This window comes from Maylandia zebra, linkage group LG13, assembly GCF_041146795.1.
Source record: "Maylandia zebra isolate NMK-2024a linkage group LG13, Mzebra_GT3a, whole genome shotgun sequence".
Taxonomy (NCBI): domain Eukaryota; kingdom Metazoa; phylum Chordata; class Actinopteri; order Cichliformes; family Cichlidae; genus Maylandia; species Maylandia zebra.
In genome coordinates, this window is record NC_135179.1 from 11,139,545 (window position 1) to 11,159,279 (window position 19,735).

General features: G+C 39.8%; 1 long non-coding RNA gene across 2 annotated transcripts; it reads left to right on the forward strand.

The window, feature by feature from the left end:
- The first annotated feature begins 2 nt into the window (after positions 1–2).
- Positions 3–15,546, forward strand: LOC143421777 (uncharacterized). Of its 2 annotated transcripts, none has more exons than XR_013101348.1 (3): positions 3–2,967; positions 3,199–3,332; positions 13,649–15,546. It is a non-coding gene; the product is annotated as an uncharacterized LOC143421777 (long non-coding RNA). The 2 variants fall into 2 exon arrangements; XR_013101347.1 differs by having other exon boundaries at positions 14–2,967; positions 3,199–13,848; positions 14,778–15,546.
- Positions 15,547–19,735: the final 4,189 nt, after the last annotated feature.

Here is a 19,735-nt window from a genome sequence, read left to right on the forward strand (position 1 = left end):
GCTTTCACCACTTGTGCAGCATGCACGGGGGGTTATCAGAGTCTCCGATCTCCACAGCAACCCTCCCACCGCATCGCGCGCATCAGGCACAAGCCAATGCTCGCCTATCTGCTGAATGGAATGAGCAATTAGAGGGTGGAATATTATTGCGATCTTAACGAGGCTCGTTAAAGCTAAAGAAGATATGTAGACTGGAGATGCTTAGCAGAGACGGGAAGGGAGGGAGGGAGGCAGAGGGAGCTTTAAATGGGTGACAAATGGACAACCAATGACTGCAACTCGGGAATACACGTTTTGAATAGAAGCGAGTCAATTTGCACATTGTTTTTGTATAGTTTTTCCTGTAGTAGCTACTTTTTAGAATCTTTTGATCACTCCATTCATTTTTGTGCGACGGAAATGAAAGCGTTAGTCTTCTGGGTTACATTTTCCTTTTCATAGATACAAGTAATCGCTTTACATTATTTTTTCTTTTGAAAAAACAAAAAAATATGGTGTAGTCCCTTAAGCCTTTGAGGGTTTTTGTCTTTTGTTTCTGTTTGTTGTTTGTTTTTTGCCCTGGATCCGTCGATGGTCTAAAAAACTGCATGTTTGTAATTTTATGACATAATCCGCGCATGACTTTACTCGGCCTAGCTGTTCTGTGTGGTCACTTTGTGATGGGTGGGTACTTGTCCGGGGGTATACTGCAGTGATGCCGCTCCCCCTCCTGCTGTCCCCGGCCCTGCCTCTGGGACGCTGGGTGCAGTCCTGGCCCCCTGCCCGTTGCCTTCTCTCCAACCAACAGAATTTATTGTTACAAATTAATATCGACGCGCAGCATTGTGTTGATTGAACAAAGATCACGGCATTGTAGTGGGAAAACTAATTTGCCAGTGGCATCGCCCTTTTAACAGTTTATCGCGTTTTTTATGGCCCGGCCCTCTAATTAAAACTATTAGGCTAGTATTGGAATTACAATCAAATGGCAACATGAAAGCTTCTTGGGGACATAAAAGCTATTTCATTTATTTGATCTAGTGGCAAGGACATGATCAATGTCCACATTCAGTCATAGGACTCGGCTTTTAGTGGTAGTAGTGGTAGCCACGGCGGTGTGATTTTCATGTTTATGGCTAAACCGGCTTCATATTTAGACAGAGCTTATAGGGTGTTAAAATAGTGTGAATTCAGTCTAACACGAACAGTGCTCACATTGTGAAAGAGCCGTATGCAGGGCATAGAATCTGGACTTCGCTTAATCCACCCTCAGCAAAGCTGACATAATGATCCTAAGCCGCCTTTCTACAAAATCATTCAGGAATTCAAAACGTTCCCTTTCCCCACTCCGAGTTACACATTCTGCCGGCTGACCAACGACTTCAAGCTTGGAGGGACAGTGAGTACCTCAGTGTGCATGTATAGTCAGTGCTGCCTGTTTATGTCCACCACAAACCTTACCTGACGCGCTTAAACAACGTGATTGCCGCCGAGCAATTAGCCAACACTGGCGCACTAAAACGCGTTTTAGGTAAAGCAGTGCTTTAACTCGTGCGAACATGTGCGTGCAGGAGTGGGCTGCGGAGTGTCTGTGTCTGGAGGTGTATGTGATGCAGAGTGGGCGTTGTGATGATCTTGCAGCAGGGTCAGGCGTTTGGTTCGTGTGTTACTTCTGGAGTTTGCGCGCGTGTTTGTGCGTGTGGGGGCAGGGTAGAGTATGGGATCAAACCTGCCCACTGCTGTCCTATACGAACCTCAGGAGGACTAATTCCAAGTGGCACTTGAATTGGTCCCGTTGGAAAGCTCTGTGGACTGGAAGTAAAGGCTGGTATTTTCATGCTGGTGTTAAAACTAACCTCCTAGCCTATACCCCCTCCTCTTTCTCTTTCTTTCTCACACACATATACACACATGCACGACCCCAACATGAAGTTGAGAGTGTGGGCTTAGCAGCATTTCTCCAAATATGCAAAGCCTCCTACCTGACCGGGTTCCTGGTGTACCAATTTAGCTGATCACCATTCAACCCAAGGCTGCAGGTATTATGTAGCATTATGTTTTGGAGGAGCCTTGTTTGGGAGTAGCCCTCGCAGGCAATTCGGAAATCACTCTTAGAAAAGACTAGAGGTGAAATGTAAAACCTGAATGGGGATTGAAGGAGAAAAGCCACTGGTAATTCACATTCTTTTACATGGCTTTTGTTTACGTTAAGCATGTAATTAACACCTCCCAAACAAGTTTATTCACCTGCCGTAATTGTGTGTTTATCCGAGAGCTTGCTGAATGTTCCTAGCAGCGGGGGACGAGAGCTCTGAATGCACATTGAGCATTTAGCGTCTTCTCCGTTTACTTACAGCCTAAACCTCCAAACAAGACAACACAAACAGCATTTTGCATGCTAAAAACTGGAAATATGCTGGTCAAGCAGGAACAGGCGTCCGTGTCTGTTAAGCAGCCGGATCTCGCTTCCCATTCCTTTTGGCAGAGCGTTAAATGGAATGTCAAACTTTGTGTAGAAAAGTTTTGTATAAATAAAACAAGTTACTACTGTGTTTTTTTTAAAAGTTCTTAATATAATAGGGTAATACTGTTCATTGACCACGATATGTTAGTCTTATCGGAACATATTGCGTCTAAAAGTGCTCGTTAATCTCCATTAAGTAGTTATTTTTCTTTTTCTGTCTGTTCCAATAAGGGGAGCAAATAAACAAAGCTGATGTTACGTCACGTTTGGGAGTGAGAGAGGGAGAAGGGGACCGGATGAGAGAAAGAAAGAAAAGGTGTTGACTGTAAAAGGTAAGAGGGAAAGAGAAGGCACGAAAGAAAGGGTCTTGTTTTATTTTTTGCTCCCTCGTTGACCCCGGTTTGGCAGAAGCTTCCCAGAAAAGGCAGCACACCCCTCCTGGCAAACACAGGAGAGGCACATGTGCCTACTGCTCCATCCTGGATTCATCTCAACATTACACAGACACATTGGAGAAATGACTGGTACGTACAAAAAAAAAAGGTTTTCTCCTTTGCTTTTCTCTTAGAACAAGGCAGTCTAGTTTCTGCTGAATTTATTTTCGCACGCGTCAGAGGATGCATTTATTATTATCCTGCCAACAGAGAAATGCAATTTTATTTTAATCACGTGGAAACTCAACGCTTGTGTTTTTCTCTCAGAATATTAGGAATTACCTTTCCCCCCCCCACCTCGCTCGTTCTTGTCTCCTGCAGGGCTGTAAGCTGGCTCCAGTCAACGAGCGGTCACCATTTGAGCTTGGAAGCTGTCGTTGGAGATGGCACCGCTTCACGGTTATTTCACTGGTCAGTTTGTCCAAAAGTAGGATGGAAATCGAGCTGCAACGTCTGTAAGTTCCGTCTGCGACGTTGTCGAGTCATTATTTTTGCGGACAATTCATTTATTTAAACAAAAATATGGAATTAAGCATAAAAAAAACCTTAACAGACCTTGATATGAGGCTAATCTATCCTTTAGATCAGAAAAGTTACATTTGGTGTTATCTGACTTTTCTCTCACCGAGAATCGGGGAGATCTGTCTTTGCAGAGCAGATGTGTGATGCTGTCGGGACGGGCGCACAATCGCCTCCATCCCTTTGCTGGCTAGTCCAGGGTACGGAGTCGCTGCTTTCTCCCCACACTGTAAAAAGTATCAGTCTAAAGGTGTCATTTAATGTAGCACTAAGTTTTAAAAATACGGGGTTATTTTGGGGAAAATGAATGGCTCTATCATACATTTGGGAGAAGGATGTAGAAGGAGACATCTCAATCTGATATAACTTTGTCTGCCTCTGTTTAAAGTTTCTCGTAAAAATTTTAAGTTAGTACAAGAAATGCAGAACTCCGCTTTCTTTAGAAATATTATACCGCTTTCTTTAAAAAAAATGCTATGCATAAAATTTGTGCCACTGGAATATATCTTCTTTTTTTTTTTTTTTTTACCGCATATGAGGAAATTTTTACGAAATGAAAACAAATTGGATATTTTTTGCAGTGCAAAAATACGATTTAAGCATATAGTCAGCAGCTTTAACAACTGCATTCTATTTTTTAAAAGCATTAAAAATATATATTAGACCTGCATATGTGACGCTGTTACGATTTGGTTCATTCCATAGTGAACTCAAGCGCCAAAACAATTAAGTCGGTTGCAATATCTTAAAACAGCCACTCAATAACAACTTGTGATCACGTAAGCAATAGGCAAAACCTCTGTTTACGTTTGCAGATACATGCACGACGCACAATAGTGTCTAAATTTAAACTTAAAGAAACAGAAAAACGCCATGATTGAATTTAAAACATTTTTTCACCGCAAATGTGACTGATCTGTAAACGTGGCTCCAACTTTAATAGTAAAGCTTTTACAAAAGTTTTAACATCTCTCTCTCTCTCTCCCTCCTTTCTTTTATTGTTTTTATTGTGTGGTCTCATTAGGGGGACTTCCTGGCAGGGCTGGGAGCTTGTATCGGAGCTGTCCAATCAGTGTATTTACACGGGTTGTTAGCGACAGTTAATGAGGGCTCCTCCCCGGGCCGGTAGAGAAAGGCGCCTCAACATTAAGATTTACCTTGTGTCAACTCGTTACTTCTAATGAACCTCCATGCAAAAGCCTCCTCGTTCTCAATGGAGCCGTGCGCCCGGATCTTGTGTGTGAGACCCTGGAAGAGTGGAGCTGCAAGCCGGCCTCCCTCTCCCCCACCTCCTTTTCTTCCGCTCACTCAGGGAGTGTTGCTTTTTCTCTGCAGGCCCGGTTCTATGATGCATGCATGCAGTGTGTATTTGCGTGTGTACATGTTTGTGTGTGGGTACGTCTCCTCTTCATGGAATATGGCGTTAGGAATCCAAATGTTTTCATTATATATTTAAATTTGTGCAAAAGGGCTTTTCTCCATGTAGATTAATACATATTGGACTACAACGTAAAATTATACGTAGGCTATATATTTACTTAAAATGTGTTTAATCGATAAAGAAAAAAAAACAGTCATTAGAAGTGTGTTCTGAGACAAGACATAGGCGTAAGAGGGTGTTTGTGTTTGCGTGCACGTATTACAAACCATATGTCTTCTATTGTTTGGTGAATGAGGCTTGACATGTCAGCTTATTGCCCCTGCAGAAGTAAGTTCATTTATAATCACCCTCCATCCCCACGAGAGCACCGAGGACAGATCGGGCTCTGGCCCCTCTGTCCACCCCTCGTCTGGCCCCTAGTGAGGCTTGTTGAGCCGCATCAGCAACACATCACTGCCCCTCAATTCAGGTACAAACTAGAGGAGTTTGGCAGCTCCCTGAAGTGGACTCCCCTCTTGCTCTTCTAGACCACAGAGACACCACTTAAAAATCAATTAGACTCGTCTAGTCTCTCCCTCATCGCCAGTCATTATTTAAAAAAGAGAGAGAGAAAGAAGGAAAAAAACAGGTGGGAACACCAAATTTTAGGAAGGACTAAAACCAAAATCCAACTTTTGATTCTTCGTTTGCGAAGGAAAATTTGCATTTGTACCCTCTAGCTTTGAGAAGTGGTTATCTGACAGACTGTAAGATAAAATAAACAGAAAAGTAAAGTCAAATATGTTTGCACACGATAATGTACACTTTGTTTTGCCAAATCTACATCCACCAGCAGCCAGCAGGTGATAAAGTGGCCCAAACTATATTCTCACGGTTGTTGGCACTTTATCACCTGCTGGTAAAAGTGACAGAAAACAGTTTGATTTCCATATCTGTTATAAAGGGAAAAGAAGGTTTTTAAGTAATGTCATTACTTACACAATCCCTTTCTTCATACCGTCAACAACGTATTTAATGCGCATTTTCTCATGGCGCCCTTTCCAGCAGCGGTTTAACCGCTCAGGCGCCTGGTCCTCCGTGTTACAGATGTGCAGCAATATGACACAGCGCTGGAGGAGGCCTCGTGTTCACTCTTCCAGGTGGATAGGCTGATTTGGAGACAGAGAAACAGAGAAATAAATATAATGGCTGCATATCGAATGCATTGCCCCAAGCGCTACATATGATGCTCACCTTGCCTTATACGTTTTCCTATTTAATTTTTTAAACAGCTGAACAATTTTTAAAGCAAAGCAACCCCCTACTCTCACAGCACTCTTATCTCCCAGCACCTAACCCCTGAAGAATCTTCATTAATCTGCATGTGTAGATCTCAAATTGTCCTGTATAGAACTAACAGTATAACCAGATTGGTACTTAAAAAAAATATGTACAGAATTACATAAAAAAAAAATCTGACTGTTTTGGATTTGCCTGTCTAGGCTGATTAAGCGCTCAGTCTCTGAGATGCAGATAGGAGTTGCGGAGATGGCCCTTTAGCCCGGTGTCACAGGAGCTGACAAGCTGTAATTACTGTGGCTGACAGGTCGCTCTCAAAGCTTACTAATGTGAGAGATGTGGATACCACAGACAGCATGCACACAGTCGAGGCAACTCAACACTTTGGCCACGTAGTGCCTTTTTAACCCCTGTTTAGATGCTGCTGGGCTGGCCACATGCTCCGCAGATGACCTTTTCCATTTTAACATTTCAGTAATGAAATAGCCACTTATTTGCGAGCTAGTGATATGGCAGTAGAGATGTGAATGAGAAAAAAATACACATAAGACGGGTGAAAAGTTCTTTAACTTTCATGCAGTTATTTTGTTTTCAGTTAAGTTACATTGATTTGACAACTATAGCTATGTAACACTCCTAAAGAAGAATATGTTACACCCAAATACATGATCATTTGAAGATATTATGTAATGATGCGGCTTTCACCTCCAGCCCCCAGTTAATTTTTCATTGACGTAATACAGGTAAACTCAGTACATCCATAACAGAAAGTTTAAATACTCACATACTGAACACGTGGTACTGTTGCTTTAATACTTTCATTTTGTGCTGTTTTTTTTTAATTAATCCTTCATTTTAGTGGGAAATCATGCATGTTTTATGTTTTTATGTTTTACTTCCACAGCAGTTATACAGCAATAAAATCCCAGTACATCAGCGAAAGGTGTAATCTAAATAACTGCAGTATTACTTTTGATAGTGAAAAAATTGTGCTAAAACTTCTTTTCCACTTTTACAGAATAAAACTGTAACCACAAGATTTTTTTACTCAGTGAAGTACATTTACATTGTGGCTGCTTGGGAGCCTGGTTAGGGTTCTTTATCTTTTTTATAAGACAAGCTTTATAAATACAGACAGGTGACATATTAAAGGAAAAACATGAACTTTTGACCCTTCCGTGAGGGGACTGACAGCTCTGGTATGCTGTGGGGTGCGCTTTACTGGCACAATCTGGTTCCACTTGTCCCTTTAGAGGGAACATTTGCAGTATATTAATACAGAGTGGTTTTGAGTGAACACTTTTAGCTTTACGACACAGTTCTGTCTTGATGAAAGTGGACCATTCCAGGATGATGTTGCCCCCATCCAAAGTTCATGAGGGCTCCCTGGATGGCTTGCAGAGTATGAAAATCATACGAATCATATGCAGTTGCTTTCACATACATCAACTGACAAAACATCAAATGAGCAAAGAACTTTTGGAAGAACTGTGCCCCGTCCTTCCAGTGACTTTAGACTTTAGATGTCAAGAACCTGAAATTGTTCTGGCAGCACATCGTGGTTTAACAATCTAAATTTTGTATTTAAGTTCAACCTGTCATCTACCTACATTGCATTCCACAATATAAGATGCTGGATTTTGCCATAAGTTTAACCATGCAATGCTCTAGTACATGCAGTTGCTGCCTCTCTCACAATAGAATAGCCCTTCATCATCAACAAAACCTACAGCGCCTAATTTCCTCAGTGGATAAAACTCTAATTGATGCTTCAGTTTGTAATAGAGTAATGTAAGAAATCTATAGATCCAGACTGAGTAATCCACCCTCCCCTTTCGCGTGACTATGTGAAGGTCACAGTCACAGTTTAACCCATATTTCCGTGTCACATGCTGATTGTTTGGATGATTGTGTGATAGCGAAGCATGCACCTAGCATCTTTCTCGCTCACATTTTAATTTATAAATTGTTAAACTAAATTTTCCATTTTCCATGAATTCTTTTGCAGTTTAGGAGAACGATCATCTTCGTGTCAAGCTCACCTGTAGAACAATGAACACATATCCTGTTTCCCTTGGACTGTCATAGGTTTTTGTGTTTGTGTGGAGGGTTTTTTTTTTTTTTTTTTTTTTGAATGTTTATTGTGACTGAGCTTGCACTTGGTTCGGTTTCTGAGTTTTTTTGTTGTTTTTTTTTTTTTAAATATCTAGATACATTTCCTGTTTATTCTTAATCTCTTGCTAGGATCAAATAACATGTTAATATCCTTTGCCTTTTTCCGTTGTTTCAAATTGGCTTCCTTAGCTTGCGGCATAATTTGGTTTACTCGCTCTCCCCCTCTCTCTCCCCTGTCCTCTCCTCTCCTTGACTGCAGCTTTTGACATTACTCCTCTCGATTGCCCGTTTACCCCCAAGTCAAGTTTGAGGTAGGCATGAAGTGTAAAAGAGGTGGGCCATGTCATATCCGCTCAGTGTGCATGGGATTGTCTGCTTCCACGGCTGTAATTATTGTTGGGGAGAACAATTCATGCACAGAGTGCCCGGGCAAGCAGGAAGGTAGCATATCAGAGAAAGAACAGTATCAAAGTTGGATCATGAAGGTTTTCTCGGCAGAAGTAGAAATATGGGTTGGTTTTATGTGAGGCACAATCGCATTTAGAAGTTTACCTATTTTGCTTGTATATTTGGATAGATTTGGCTTGCATTAAAATCATTTAGCCTACTATAGCGTTTACTTTGCTTTAAGGGATTTTGTGAAAATAATCTAAGGGTACTCTCCCACTTGGACTCCACTTCAAGGATATTAATATTAATATGAAATAACTACTTTAACAACACAGCTGCTTTGACAGCCCCAGGTGCATATTAAAGTTTATTTGAATGAATTAAACGAATAAAAAGTCTCAGAGAAACAGACTTGCCTTATATAAGTTCATGATGAGGCTACTAGACGACTCTTAAATATAATTATTTCACTTGGAGAACATAAATATTTAATCCGAAGTAACTTATATTTATGCAAAGTCTAGTAAGTACAGTCTGCAATATTTATTTATTGTTTGGCCACTCAGCCTTTGAAGAAGTTTAATGGAATACCCAGTGGACAAAACTGAAGCTACATGGTGTTTTAAGTTACCTGCATTCATCCGAGTGTGCAGGGGGAAAGAAGAAGAAAAGAAGTTGCTGAACTATTTACCTAATTGTTCCCGAAACTTAGCTACATCAATCTATTGCTAGGCAACAGATTAGGCGTAGGTGTCGTGACTTTTGTTTTTACACAGTCTTAGGTGTGTGTTTATCGAATACGTCACCGTAGCAGCCAATCAGAAACGGGGAACGGAACTAACCGTCCTATAACTAGATATTAGTTTACAAGATAATAACGGAGGGATGCTGCGACCGATGAGCCGGTTACTCACGGGTGAACAGAGCCAGTCCAATCTGATTTGTGTAGGCTACCCATCTCCATTTGACTCCCAGGATCAATAGCTGATGTCTGAGAGAAAGGGGAGGGAGGGGGGAGAAAGGAAAGGAAAGGGAAGGAAAGGAAAAGAAAAGAAAGGTGCAACAGGTTAAATAGAAAATGACCATTATTAGACACACAACTTCTATCATACCGTTAATATATAATCTCATCAATATTTTATTTTCTCAATTTTTCTTTTTTTCTTTTTAGCCTGTCATTAAAATTAGTTTAACTTATTAATGCTCAAATACATTATTATTATTATTATTATTATTATTATTATTATTATTATTATTATTATTATTATTATTATTATTATTATTTCCTATCTGAGTGTGTGGGGGGTAAATTTTGCCTCCACACAAGGCTGATTGGCTTTTGCAGTATCAGTAGTTTGTATCAGGTTAGTGGGCTGTGCACTCACCCAGTCCTTACTACTGAAACCATAATATTTTCATGCACTGGGCTCAAACACACGCTGCTGAAATCAGTGGAGCCTGCATATGACCTGCAATCTTTTCTGTGCAGCTTACTTGCGCATATACAAAAACCCTGAAGTGATACCCAGGCCACAAAGCGACAGTCACCGCAAGTATTGCAATAGCACATACATACTAACATAAACCGAACAAAACAAACTTGACCTATATCCGCCTTCCTATATGGCGCATTGAGATATTTCAGCGTTTTTGTTGTTGTTCGTTCATTATTCAGGTTTAGATTATTATGGATGGCAGATGTCAGAGCGTGATGGAGATGTTTATGTTTGACTGATTTAAGAAGCCATTATCCCGCCCGCTTATCAAACATTCATGTGTGGCAGCTGTAGTTGTGGATCTGCCCTCCGTCGTGTCTCCTGTGGCCGCTTCATTTCTCTTCTTAAGCAACCACGACCTTTCCACTCAGTTAACCTATTATCTTTAACATTTAGAGGCAGCTTTACTCCATCAGAAGAAGAAATAATCTAAAAGCATTAGACACAGACTATATATCAGAGAAAAAGAAATATATGTGAAAAAATATACATCTAACAGAAAAGAACGTAACCCTTTATGGCACAGCCATGTAGAAGAAAACACTATAGATTGAAATTGCGAGCTCGACACAGTAGCGTATCAGCTGGCCTTTCAGCAGATAGGATAAAGCTGTCTAATGTCCAATAGACTGTAAGTGTCGAAAAACACCCGGAATAGCACAGTAAGTAAAAATGCGCAACAGAACGTCTTAATATTATATAGTCCAAATTAGATGAATATTAAATTTACAATTGCTTAAAGTTATTGATACTTTACCCATAATTAGTCTTTACAGCTAATGACAGATTTGTAAACATCCTAATGAAACAGTCTGACAGTATGCAGAGCAATTAATTCTGACGGGAGTCATCAAAGGCGTCACTATTTTATTGCTTTAATGCGACTTTTAGTTGTTAAGCAAAATAAGATCCAAACGAGCTTTTTTCTTTGCAGAAAATTCACTCAGATAAGTTCACACTGGAGCACTAGTACAGCACGCTCATAACGAGCCTTAACTTAGATTGATTGGATTGGGAAATAGTGACGCTTTTCTTTTTGATAAATTTCTTGTTATGCAGCAATAATATCGAGATTATAATGAGGTTTGAGGCAGGCTATTTGCGTTATCATACAATTTAAAATTAGACGTTAAGAAAAGAAAAGAAAAGAAAAGAAAAGAAAAGAAAAGAAAAGAAAAGAAGAAAGGTTTTTCCAAATTTCAGAACGGGTTGTTCTTGTTTTGTTTGTTTTTTACTCAATGTTGATTTTACCCATTAAATCCACCATCAAATGAGATAAAAAGAGATTTAACTTTAAGTTTAATATTAGCCAAAAGTGAGAAAAAAATATTTTTAAGAAATCCTTTTGCTTCAGCCTAATATTTTCTCTCCCTGTCGGCTGAGGCTGCACAGACCATCCAGCGTCCGCACTTTGTAATTGCCCTGTGAACACGGTAGTTTTCATTCTTTTGACCCTTCCATGAACAGCACGCCGCCGCCCTCGCTTGCTCCCCTCCACCCCATCCAAACAGACCCACACAATGCTGCGTGTGCGTGAGCGCTCTGCGGTATGTGGGCTAAATGTCGTGCAGAGGTAATGGGAAGTAGTCGGATGGTAGGGTCGCGAGTTCACGGCGGGGTTAAAGAGACCCGTCCGTGGCTCCTGTTTGCTTTTTTTCCACAACTCCGCTTCCTTCCTACAGGAGGATGTGTCCAGTGTGCCACCGTCCTCACCTCGCAACAACCCCGTCACTGCACAGACCGTGTTTGTTTTTCTGCGTTTATTAAATCTTCCCCCGGCAGGAAAACGACCAGTATCACCACGTCACTGGGTGCTGGTGAGTTTAGCACTTTGCATCCCTCCTCTGCTCCCTGAGAACGCTTTTGTGTTTGGACTTGTGAAGTCTCGCGTCTATTTATATCCTCACATGCAGGCTGTCTGTTCAACACTTTCCCCCCTTCAGTTTATCATATTTCTTCAAGATTTTTTCAAGGTTTTTTTTGTTCCAGAATCACAGCTGACACATTTTAAAATAAAATCCAAAAAACAAAAAAATAACTTTTATTGTACACCAAGAATCAGATTAATAATAACAAACAATAAAGGACAACTTCAGCTGTTTCACCCAATAAAGAGGTTCCCATGCACTCTTTGTACTTTATTTAAAAACATTTGATCATTAATAAATTTTGTCATCAAAAAAAGACAGCGACCTCCCTCAGAATGAACAAAACAGTCACCTACGCCCCTTATCAAGGTTTTTTCTTTTTGATGAATCCGGAGCATAAACCATATTTAAGCAGCACGACAATGATGTAAGTTGTTAAAAGAGAAAAAAAGAGCAGAGATTATTATTATCTCATTAAGGATAACTGCCTGCAGGTCCGCTGGGTTATCCGCCATTTTAATTGCCGCTGCATCATTATTCAGGCCTTTAACCATTTTATAGGGTTTTCCTCTAATGAAATGAGGATGTGTGCATTATGGAAATTGCATCTCTATATGATGTAGATTATTCTCTTGAGAAACCACGTAAAATATTAATCATTGAAGCCGTATATGATAACATTTCCTCCTCTATTGTATTTGCCATTCTAGCTCTCTATTCTTGTGTGTCTTCTGTCTCTGCAGGTGGCAGGTAGGTGCTATTTCAGTTTACTTTACAGCTTCTTTTTCTAGTTTGTGAAGTTTAACAAGGGGATCTGAATTGAAAATAGTTTTTTATACAAGACAAGGAAAATATTTAGTGTCCATATTGAAAAAGTTTTTTCTTTTGCAGTTAGTTTTCTATTACAGCTTTGTTAATAAAACAACAATAACAACGTGTTTTAAAACCAGTTTGGTGTCACATTTGCTTTAAATAATTGATTTATACATGGTTTGGAAAACTAGCAGGGTACAAAAAAGACATGTACACATGGAAAATACTATCACATGATCAACAATATTTTTACTATGTAAAGAAATGGAAACTAACCTTGTCCCTTTATAATAGAATACATTAGTTGAATGTAGAGTAAATCAAATTTACTGTAACACATTAAAAGACATTAATACAACATTTATAATTACTCTTTACAAACCAAAATAAAGGTAGTTTTATCCTTCTGTTCATATACTAAGAATTTTCAGCTGCACATATTGCTAAATAAAACCCATGTAGTCAATAATTTCACATAGAGGATAACCCGTGAGATTAAATATGTAAAAACATACATTAACAAAGAGAACAGTTACATATAGATGAATCTAAAAAGCAAAATAAATAAACAAATGCATAAAACTGCTCATATACCCTTTTTTAGGGGAAGAAAAGATGGTGGGATAAAAATATGGACAACAAAGGGGTTAATAGAGAAATGGGAAAAAAGAGAAAATACTTAAGAAATAGAGAGACTGTAAGAAGAGAAAGAGCTGAGAAGTCATATATCCTCAAAGCAGGGGATTGAGATTCATCTGACAGAAACAAGACAAAAACAGAAGGAGAGACCAACAGAGGTACAGTGGGGTTTTGCATTGGCATGGAGAGGGTCTGTTTTGTTGTTACCTTCCCTCTGTTTTTCTCTTTCTCTGTGTCTCTCATCCTCTCTCTTTCGCTTTGTGTTCATATAGAGACATCTATACTGGAGACAGGAGAGTGAGAGAGAGAGAGAGAATTTGGTCGTCTGCCTATCTCCTCCTCACCATGGCGCCCCTGAGACCAAGCAAGCAAGGAGAGTACACATACACACACACTTTTACCCGCCGCTGAGGAGAACAGCTTGGCTCTGTGTTACACTGAAAACCCCACTTTCCCTCAGTCAGACAGACAGGTAGACAGCTGGGTGTTACACTAAATCCTCTCCCCCATGTGTTCCTCCTAACACTGGCTCTGCTCTTTCTGTCACTTCTCTGTGTCTGCTCCTTTCTTTATCTCATAGCTCGTGCTTTAAAGCAGAAGAAAAGAGTCAGCCCTGGAATAAAATAAAACTATGATATGATTGTAAAATGTAGAGTAGTTTATGAATAGTTTAGAGGAGATGTCAGGTTTTAAAATTAAAGGATTAGTCAATGGAAACAGCCATTTATGATGCACTGAAAATAAAACATAGTGTCTCCCACAGAAGTGTTATCTGTCCCTTCTCTTGTCTCTCTCTCTCTACCCTGACCCCAAGTTCGCTTCTTCTAAGCACCACTTCACCCTAAGCCTACATTTTGTGTGTGTGTGTGTGTGTGTGTGTGTGTGTGTGTGTGTGTGTGTGTGTGTGTGTGTGTGTGTGTGTGTGTGTGTGTGTGCTGAGAGCTTTTTGATTTCTTGTGTATGTGTGTGACAGAGAAAGGGAGATGAGAGAGGATGATGGTCAGGCTTGGCCTACTGACTCATCCACAGAGAGAACTGTGTTAATACAGGAATGAAGCCATCACACACTTGCACACACACCCCCACACACACATAGACAGCCTCTTCCCATCAGTCTTTTGTTGCACTTGCCAGTGATGATGATCTCACCACATAGCAGGACTGAGCCTCAATAGTCATCCAGTTTGTCAGTATGGCAGACAGACAGGCAGCCAGTCAATATGGCCATCAGTCATGCAGCCAGGCAGTCAGTCAGTAAGCAACAGCTAATTATCAAAATTGTAAGTTATTCAGGCACTTAGGTGGGGAGTTAGATATCAGATAATGTAGATAATGTAATCTCAGCCAGCTGACTGTATTTGAGTGTCATTACGTCAGCCTTAAAATTTGCTTTCTCTTTAGAAGAAAACTGACATCATACACAACAGAAAGACAGAAGAAAGAGGCACAAACTCATCTCTGTCATCAAACTCTGTCTTTGAATTTCCTGCTGAAGACTCAGATTGAAATCCTAATAAGCATGCCAGGTCAACAAAAAAGTCCTGAAAACTGGGAGAACTGGAGCATTCAAGTTCAGGCAAGATCTTTAAAGAATCTATCCCCACTTTCATTTCCATCGGGATCAACTGTAGGAGACCGTTTATAACGTCTCCCCTCCAAACAGACTTTGAGGCTGCAGATGATTTGATTGTTCTAACAAAGAAGAAGAAAACAGAACTTGTAAAATTAACAATGGCACTGTATCTCTGAAAATCCCCACATGGTAATAGACCCAAAACGGTTTTTTTGGTGTAGGTCTTACTGTATTTGCACTCTTTAGCTCTCATGTCATGCGATAGTAGTGTGTTAACTGTTCCTACAAAACATGCAGATGCAGCATTTAGTTGCACTGCACACAACTAACATGCATTTCCAACCGACTGATGTTCATTCACCAAACAAACAGTTTATAATTTGCTTCGTTGCAAATTGCAAACGCTTAATTTTCTATGTAAAATGTATTAAAATGTATTGCATTGCATTTCGTATTTGGCTGTTTTATGGGTTATGTAACTTGCCTGACATGTCCCATATGAATAAACATCATTTGTATTCTTTGCTTTCATTGTATTCAAATCTGAGCTTTGTCATGTTTCTTTAGTTAAAAATAAAAATATATTATAAAATTGTATCTACTCGTTTTGTTAGTAGTTATGCCCCCCTGACACCTCTCAGGCACCATAAAGTATTCTCAGTATGTCAGCCATCGGCTAAAACCAGCATTTGTTATTTTCCACCAGGGAAATTCAGTTCCTGAAAAACATAAAAGTTCCTTCCCTTTTTTTTTAATCCAAAGCTTTAAAATGGTGTGTATTAAAGAAAAGAAACAGTCTCCATTGTTGGCATCTGTAAAAAGACACTCTGAACACACCATAGAAATCTGTAAAAGAGAATAATGTGGTCTAATCGATTGTTTACCCGATAAAAGCCTTGTTGTTACTTATCTAACAGTACCTGGCTGATTGAGTTTCACTTCCCTCAGGCTTTCCCATAACTCTAGTCTGAGAAAAAGAAAGTGCAGACTAAAATATAAAAAGGCTTATTTATTAATTTATTCCGTTATTTTAAATGAGAGTCAGAGTTGATATGCAAGTGGTGTACCTGATGAGCATGAACAAAACAGAGAGCTGGAGTTGGAATATTCTAAGAACAACTGTATCCGTTGTTGTGCTAATCCTAAATGAAATATGTATTCAGTAAAAGGATTAGGGCGTCCAGTGTCATAAAAGAAACCACTTACCAGCACCAAAGGTAATTTGTAACCTTAGCAACTGCTTGGTGGAAATGAATGGGGGATTAGGATTGGCTGCAGCCAGCGTTGTTCTCATGCAGTCAAAACAACCTACACAGATTCGCGCACACTGTATTTGTTCATACTAAAGTCAAGCATAAAGCGCTTGTGCATGCACAGAAAAGTTGTGCATGGAGACAAAATGAGGTTTCATACTTAATATAAAACTTCAAATAAGAGCAAGGAAAATAAGGATTGCACATGGAAGAGAAACAGAAAAAAGAAGCACAAATAAGAAAGCTGAACCTGATGCTTCTAGTTTTTAATCACAGAAGAACTTGAAGCAACAGTTAAAAGGTTAGTCAGCAGCCTCACAATGATAAGCTGCCAACTAACAGCAATTAGTGTGCTTTACCTTTATTGATTTAACCGACACATTCCAGGTGGCTGAGTGTGTTTATCCCGTCTTGTTGTGTGACAGTTCTCAGAAAGCAGAGGCCTCAACTGTACTTGCAGGTTCTCACATTACACCTAATGATGCCAGCTCTCGCTTGAACAGTCAAGGGTGAGTGTGTGCCTGTGCTTGTATATGTATGTGCGTACACGCAGAGAAAGAGAAAAGCAGACAGAAATACATACATTGCAAAATACATCAATAAGAAGAAGGATGCGCAGGTGAAAAGACACACGCAAATGAGGAGATAAGTCCAACGACGAGAGAGAAAAGAGGGAACGAGAAAGCGAGAGGGATTAAGTTCTAAATAGCCACTTCTGTCTGGTTCCCCCACCTTGATGGAGACATCTCAAATAGCTAATTGCTTAATCATGTGGAAGTGACAAAAGCCCAACCTTGTTCTCATCTGTTCTCTTTCTCCCTGCCTTAATCCCTCTATCGTTTTGTGCCGTGCCTTGCTGTGCATATGTGCATTTGTTTGTCCCCTGACTTTATCTGTCTCTCACTCAATGTGACTCATCATTTTCCTTTGCTCACCTCACCTTCTTACTTTCTGTCACTCCCTCGGTAAGTCTAGGGAAGCTATTAAAACGGTGGCAAATGGCTTCTCGGGTGACATTTGCTGACATTCAAGGAAGTGCATTTATCAGTGTACTATAGTTCACCTTGGTGAATGAAATCCATTTGTGCTGCTGAGATGGCCTGGTGGCCCCTCTCTCTCTCTCTCTCTCTCTCTCTCTCTCTCTCTCTCTCTCTCTCTCTCTCTCTCTCCATCCCTGTCCCTAAATGGATGCCCAGTGTACAGGGAAATGGCAAGGTGGCGCGCGGCTTCACAGCTGCTCTCAAATGTCATGCTGGAGAAAAAATCTTTAATGGGCTAAGTGTAGCCTTTCCAGCCCTAACTTGTCAGGTAATCAGAAATCTCTCTCTCACTCTCCCCGTCTCTTTCTTCACCCACCTTTTCCTTGTTCCTAAGCTCCCCAGGGCCATGACACACCACTAATTACCTGTTATACCAATCGGAGAGTGGGATGGCATGAAAGAGGAAGACTGCTTTTAAGATGGGAGGATATCACATCTTCCTTCTCATTGCCTTCACTCAGACAGGCTGCATATTTTTAGCTTGGTTATGTTTTTTGTTTTGTTTTTTACTTTTATCAAGCCAGGTCATAACTCTTTGGCTCTAGAGTCATCTGAATCATGACACCTCCTTTTATAAGTGGCTGATTTTCATGTAAGTGAGAGGATTTCTTTCACTATAGCTGCAGGAACCTGCATCTTCCTCTTGCCAAATGTCAGTGTTTTTTTCAGGAGGGTTTACATTATGACATGGCAAGACAAAACACATAAATTTCTGTGTAAACAGATTCCCAGCTCCCTTGTATCTGCTTGAACCATGACCAAATGCTTTCAGACCGCTAAGTATAAGTAGATAAGCAGACACTGTGTGAAATGAAATAGAATCCTAAAAAACAAGTAAAATATATAAAATTTAATGCTTGCTTAAAACAGCGCTAATATTTATCATATCAACAATGGACACAGTGGCTACATGTAAACCACACACTTGCAGTGAACGACAACTTATTATTAGTTCTGACAAGCCTTTCAGCACCTTTCTGCTTTTTTTTTTTAAACTGACTCGCATCACCTTCACTTACAGGCAAAATCCTAAAAGCGCTGCATAAGTCAACACATAACTTCTTAACACCTAAAAACAGACAAGGTTACTGGCTGGTGAACACAGAGGAGCATTTTTTTTAGATAAAGATCCAGACATTTGTTACAGGAAACAGTGAATGTTGAATTTACATTTGCCACAAACATACTTTAAGTCACCCTGAATGCTTGTGATGGTCATATTTGCCATTTAAGCATAATGCAAAAAGTTTGAACATGCATGATCATACCAACCAAGCTTCAAGCTAGTATAGGCATCTCAAGTTAGTATTTATTCAATTTATGTACAATTTGTCTCAGTGAGACAAATTTAACTTCTATAATTTATATGTTTAGTAATACCATTTACAGTTAAAATTCCTGTTATAAAAGTAAACGTTTTAACATTTGCTTTTAATATGTAAAAAACAAACAAACCGAGTCTAAAGTAAATAAATGGAAGTTTACATTCTGGCTCCAGATACATGACAAACATGGATGTGAAGCAGACATATATCTCTGCCAGAGATTTCCATTTCTCCCCGTGGGTGTCAGGTGATTGACAGTAAGCAGTCTCGTGCGGAGCCCACATAGAAAAAACACACACAGCAATACAACACAAGCACTACACATAAGAGAATTTAGGCTTTTTTGAATTGTTTCCTGTGCTATTGTTACTAATTCATCTTAAATGGCTTACTGAATTACTTGATATAAAAGAGTTAAAATAAAGTTATCTTAGGAAGAAAAACTATGGCATGGCCATAAGAATTAAGTGTTACTAGTTAGTGTGGATAAACCTTTTGTTGGAAAGCCTGTAGAGGAACTAGAAAGGTAGTCAAATTAATGTTAGAAAGATAAGGCAGGCAAGCTGAAGCAGGAAGTATAGTAAAATATAATGTTTATTAACTGAGAAGAACACTGTTATCATATTGTCCGGGTGGATGTTCTCTGTTTTTTGGTCTCCATTGTGATGGATTTTTTTTTTTTTTTTAGAAAAATAGCATCATTTTTAATGACACATTCTCTCTTTGTCGACAAGCTTCACACTCATGTCACACTGCATTGTTTACGTGCATATTGTGATTAAAATGCTAATGCCTGGTGAGGTGCTGCACTCCATAGTGGCTTGTAGCTGGACAATAACTCAGGTCAGTGTGGTGAGACAGGAAGCGGAAGGTTGATTGAGGATGGGGTGCGGCCCCAATCAACTAAACTCCTCCACATATGCACAAGCACATACTCATAAACACGCACACACGAGCATGTTCACATAGACATGGAAAATAACTGAGCATGAATGGAATTGGTTACAAGCACGCACAGCCACATACCCAACCATCGCTTACCCGCTGGCATCTGAGCATATGCGTGCACGCTCACATGCAAAAAGTTCATTCAGTAGCAGGGTGTAATGTTATTTTCCTCTAGGCAAACTGTTAAGAACAAGCAGCAGAAGGAAGAGCTGAGGGATAT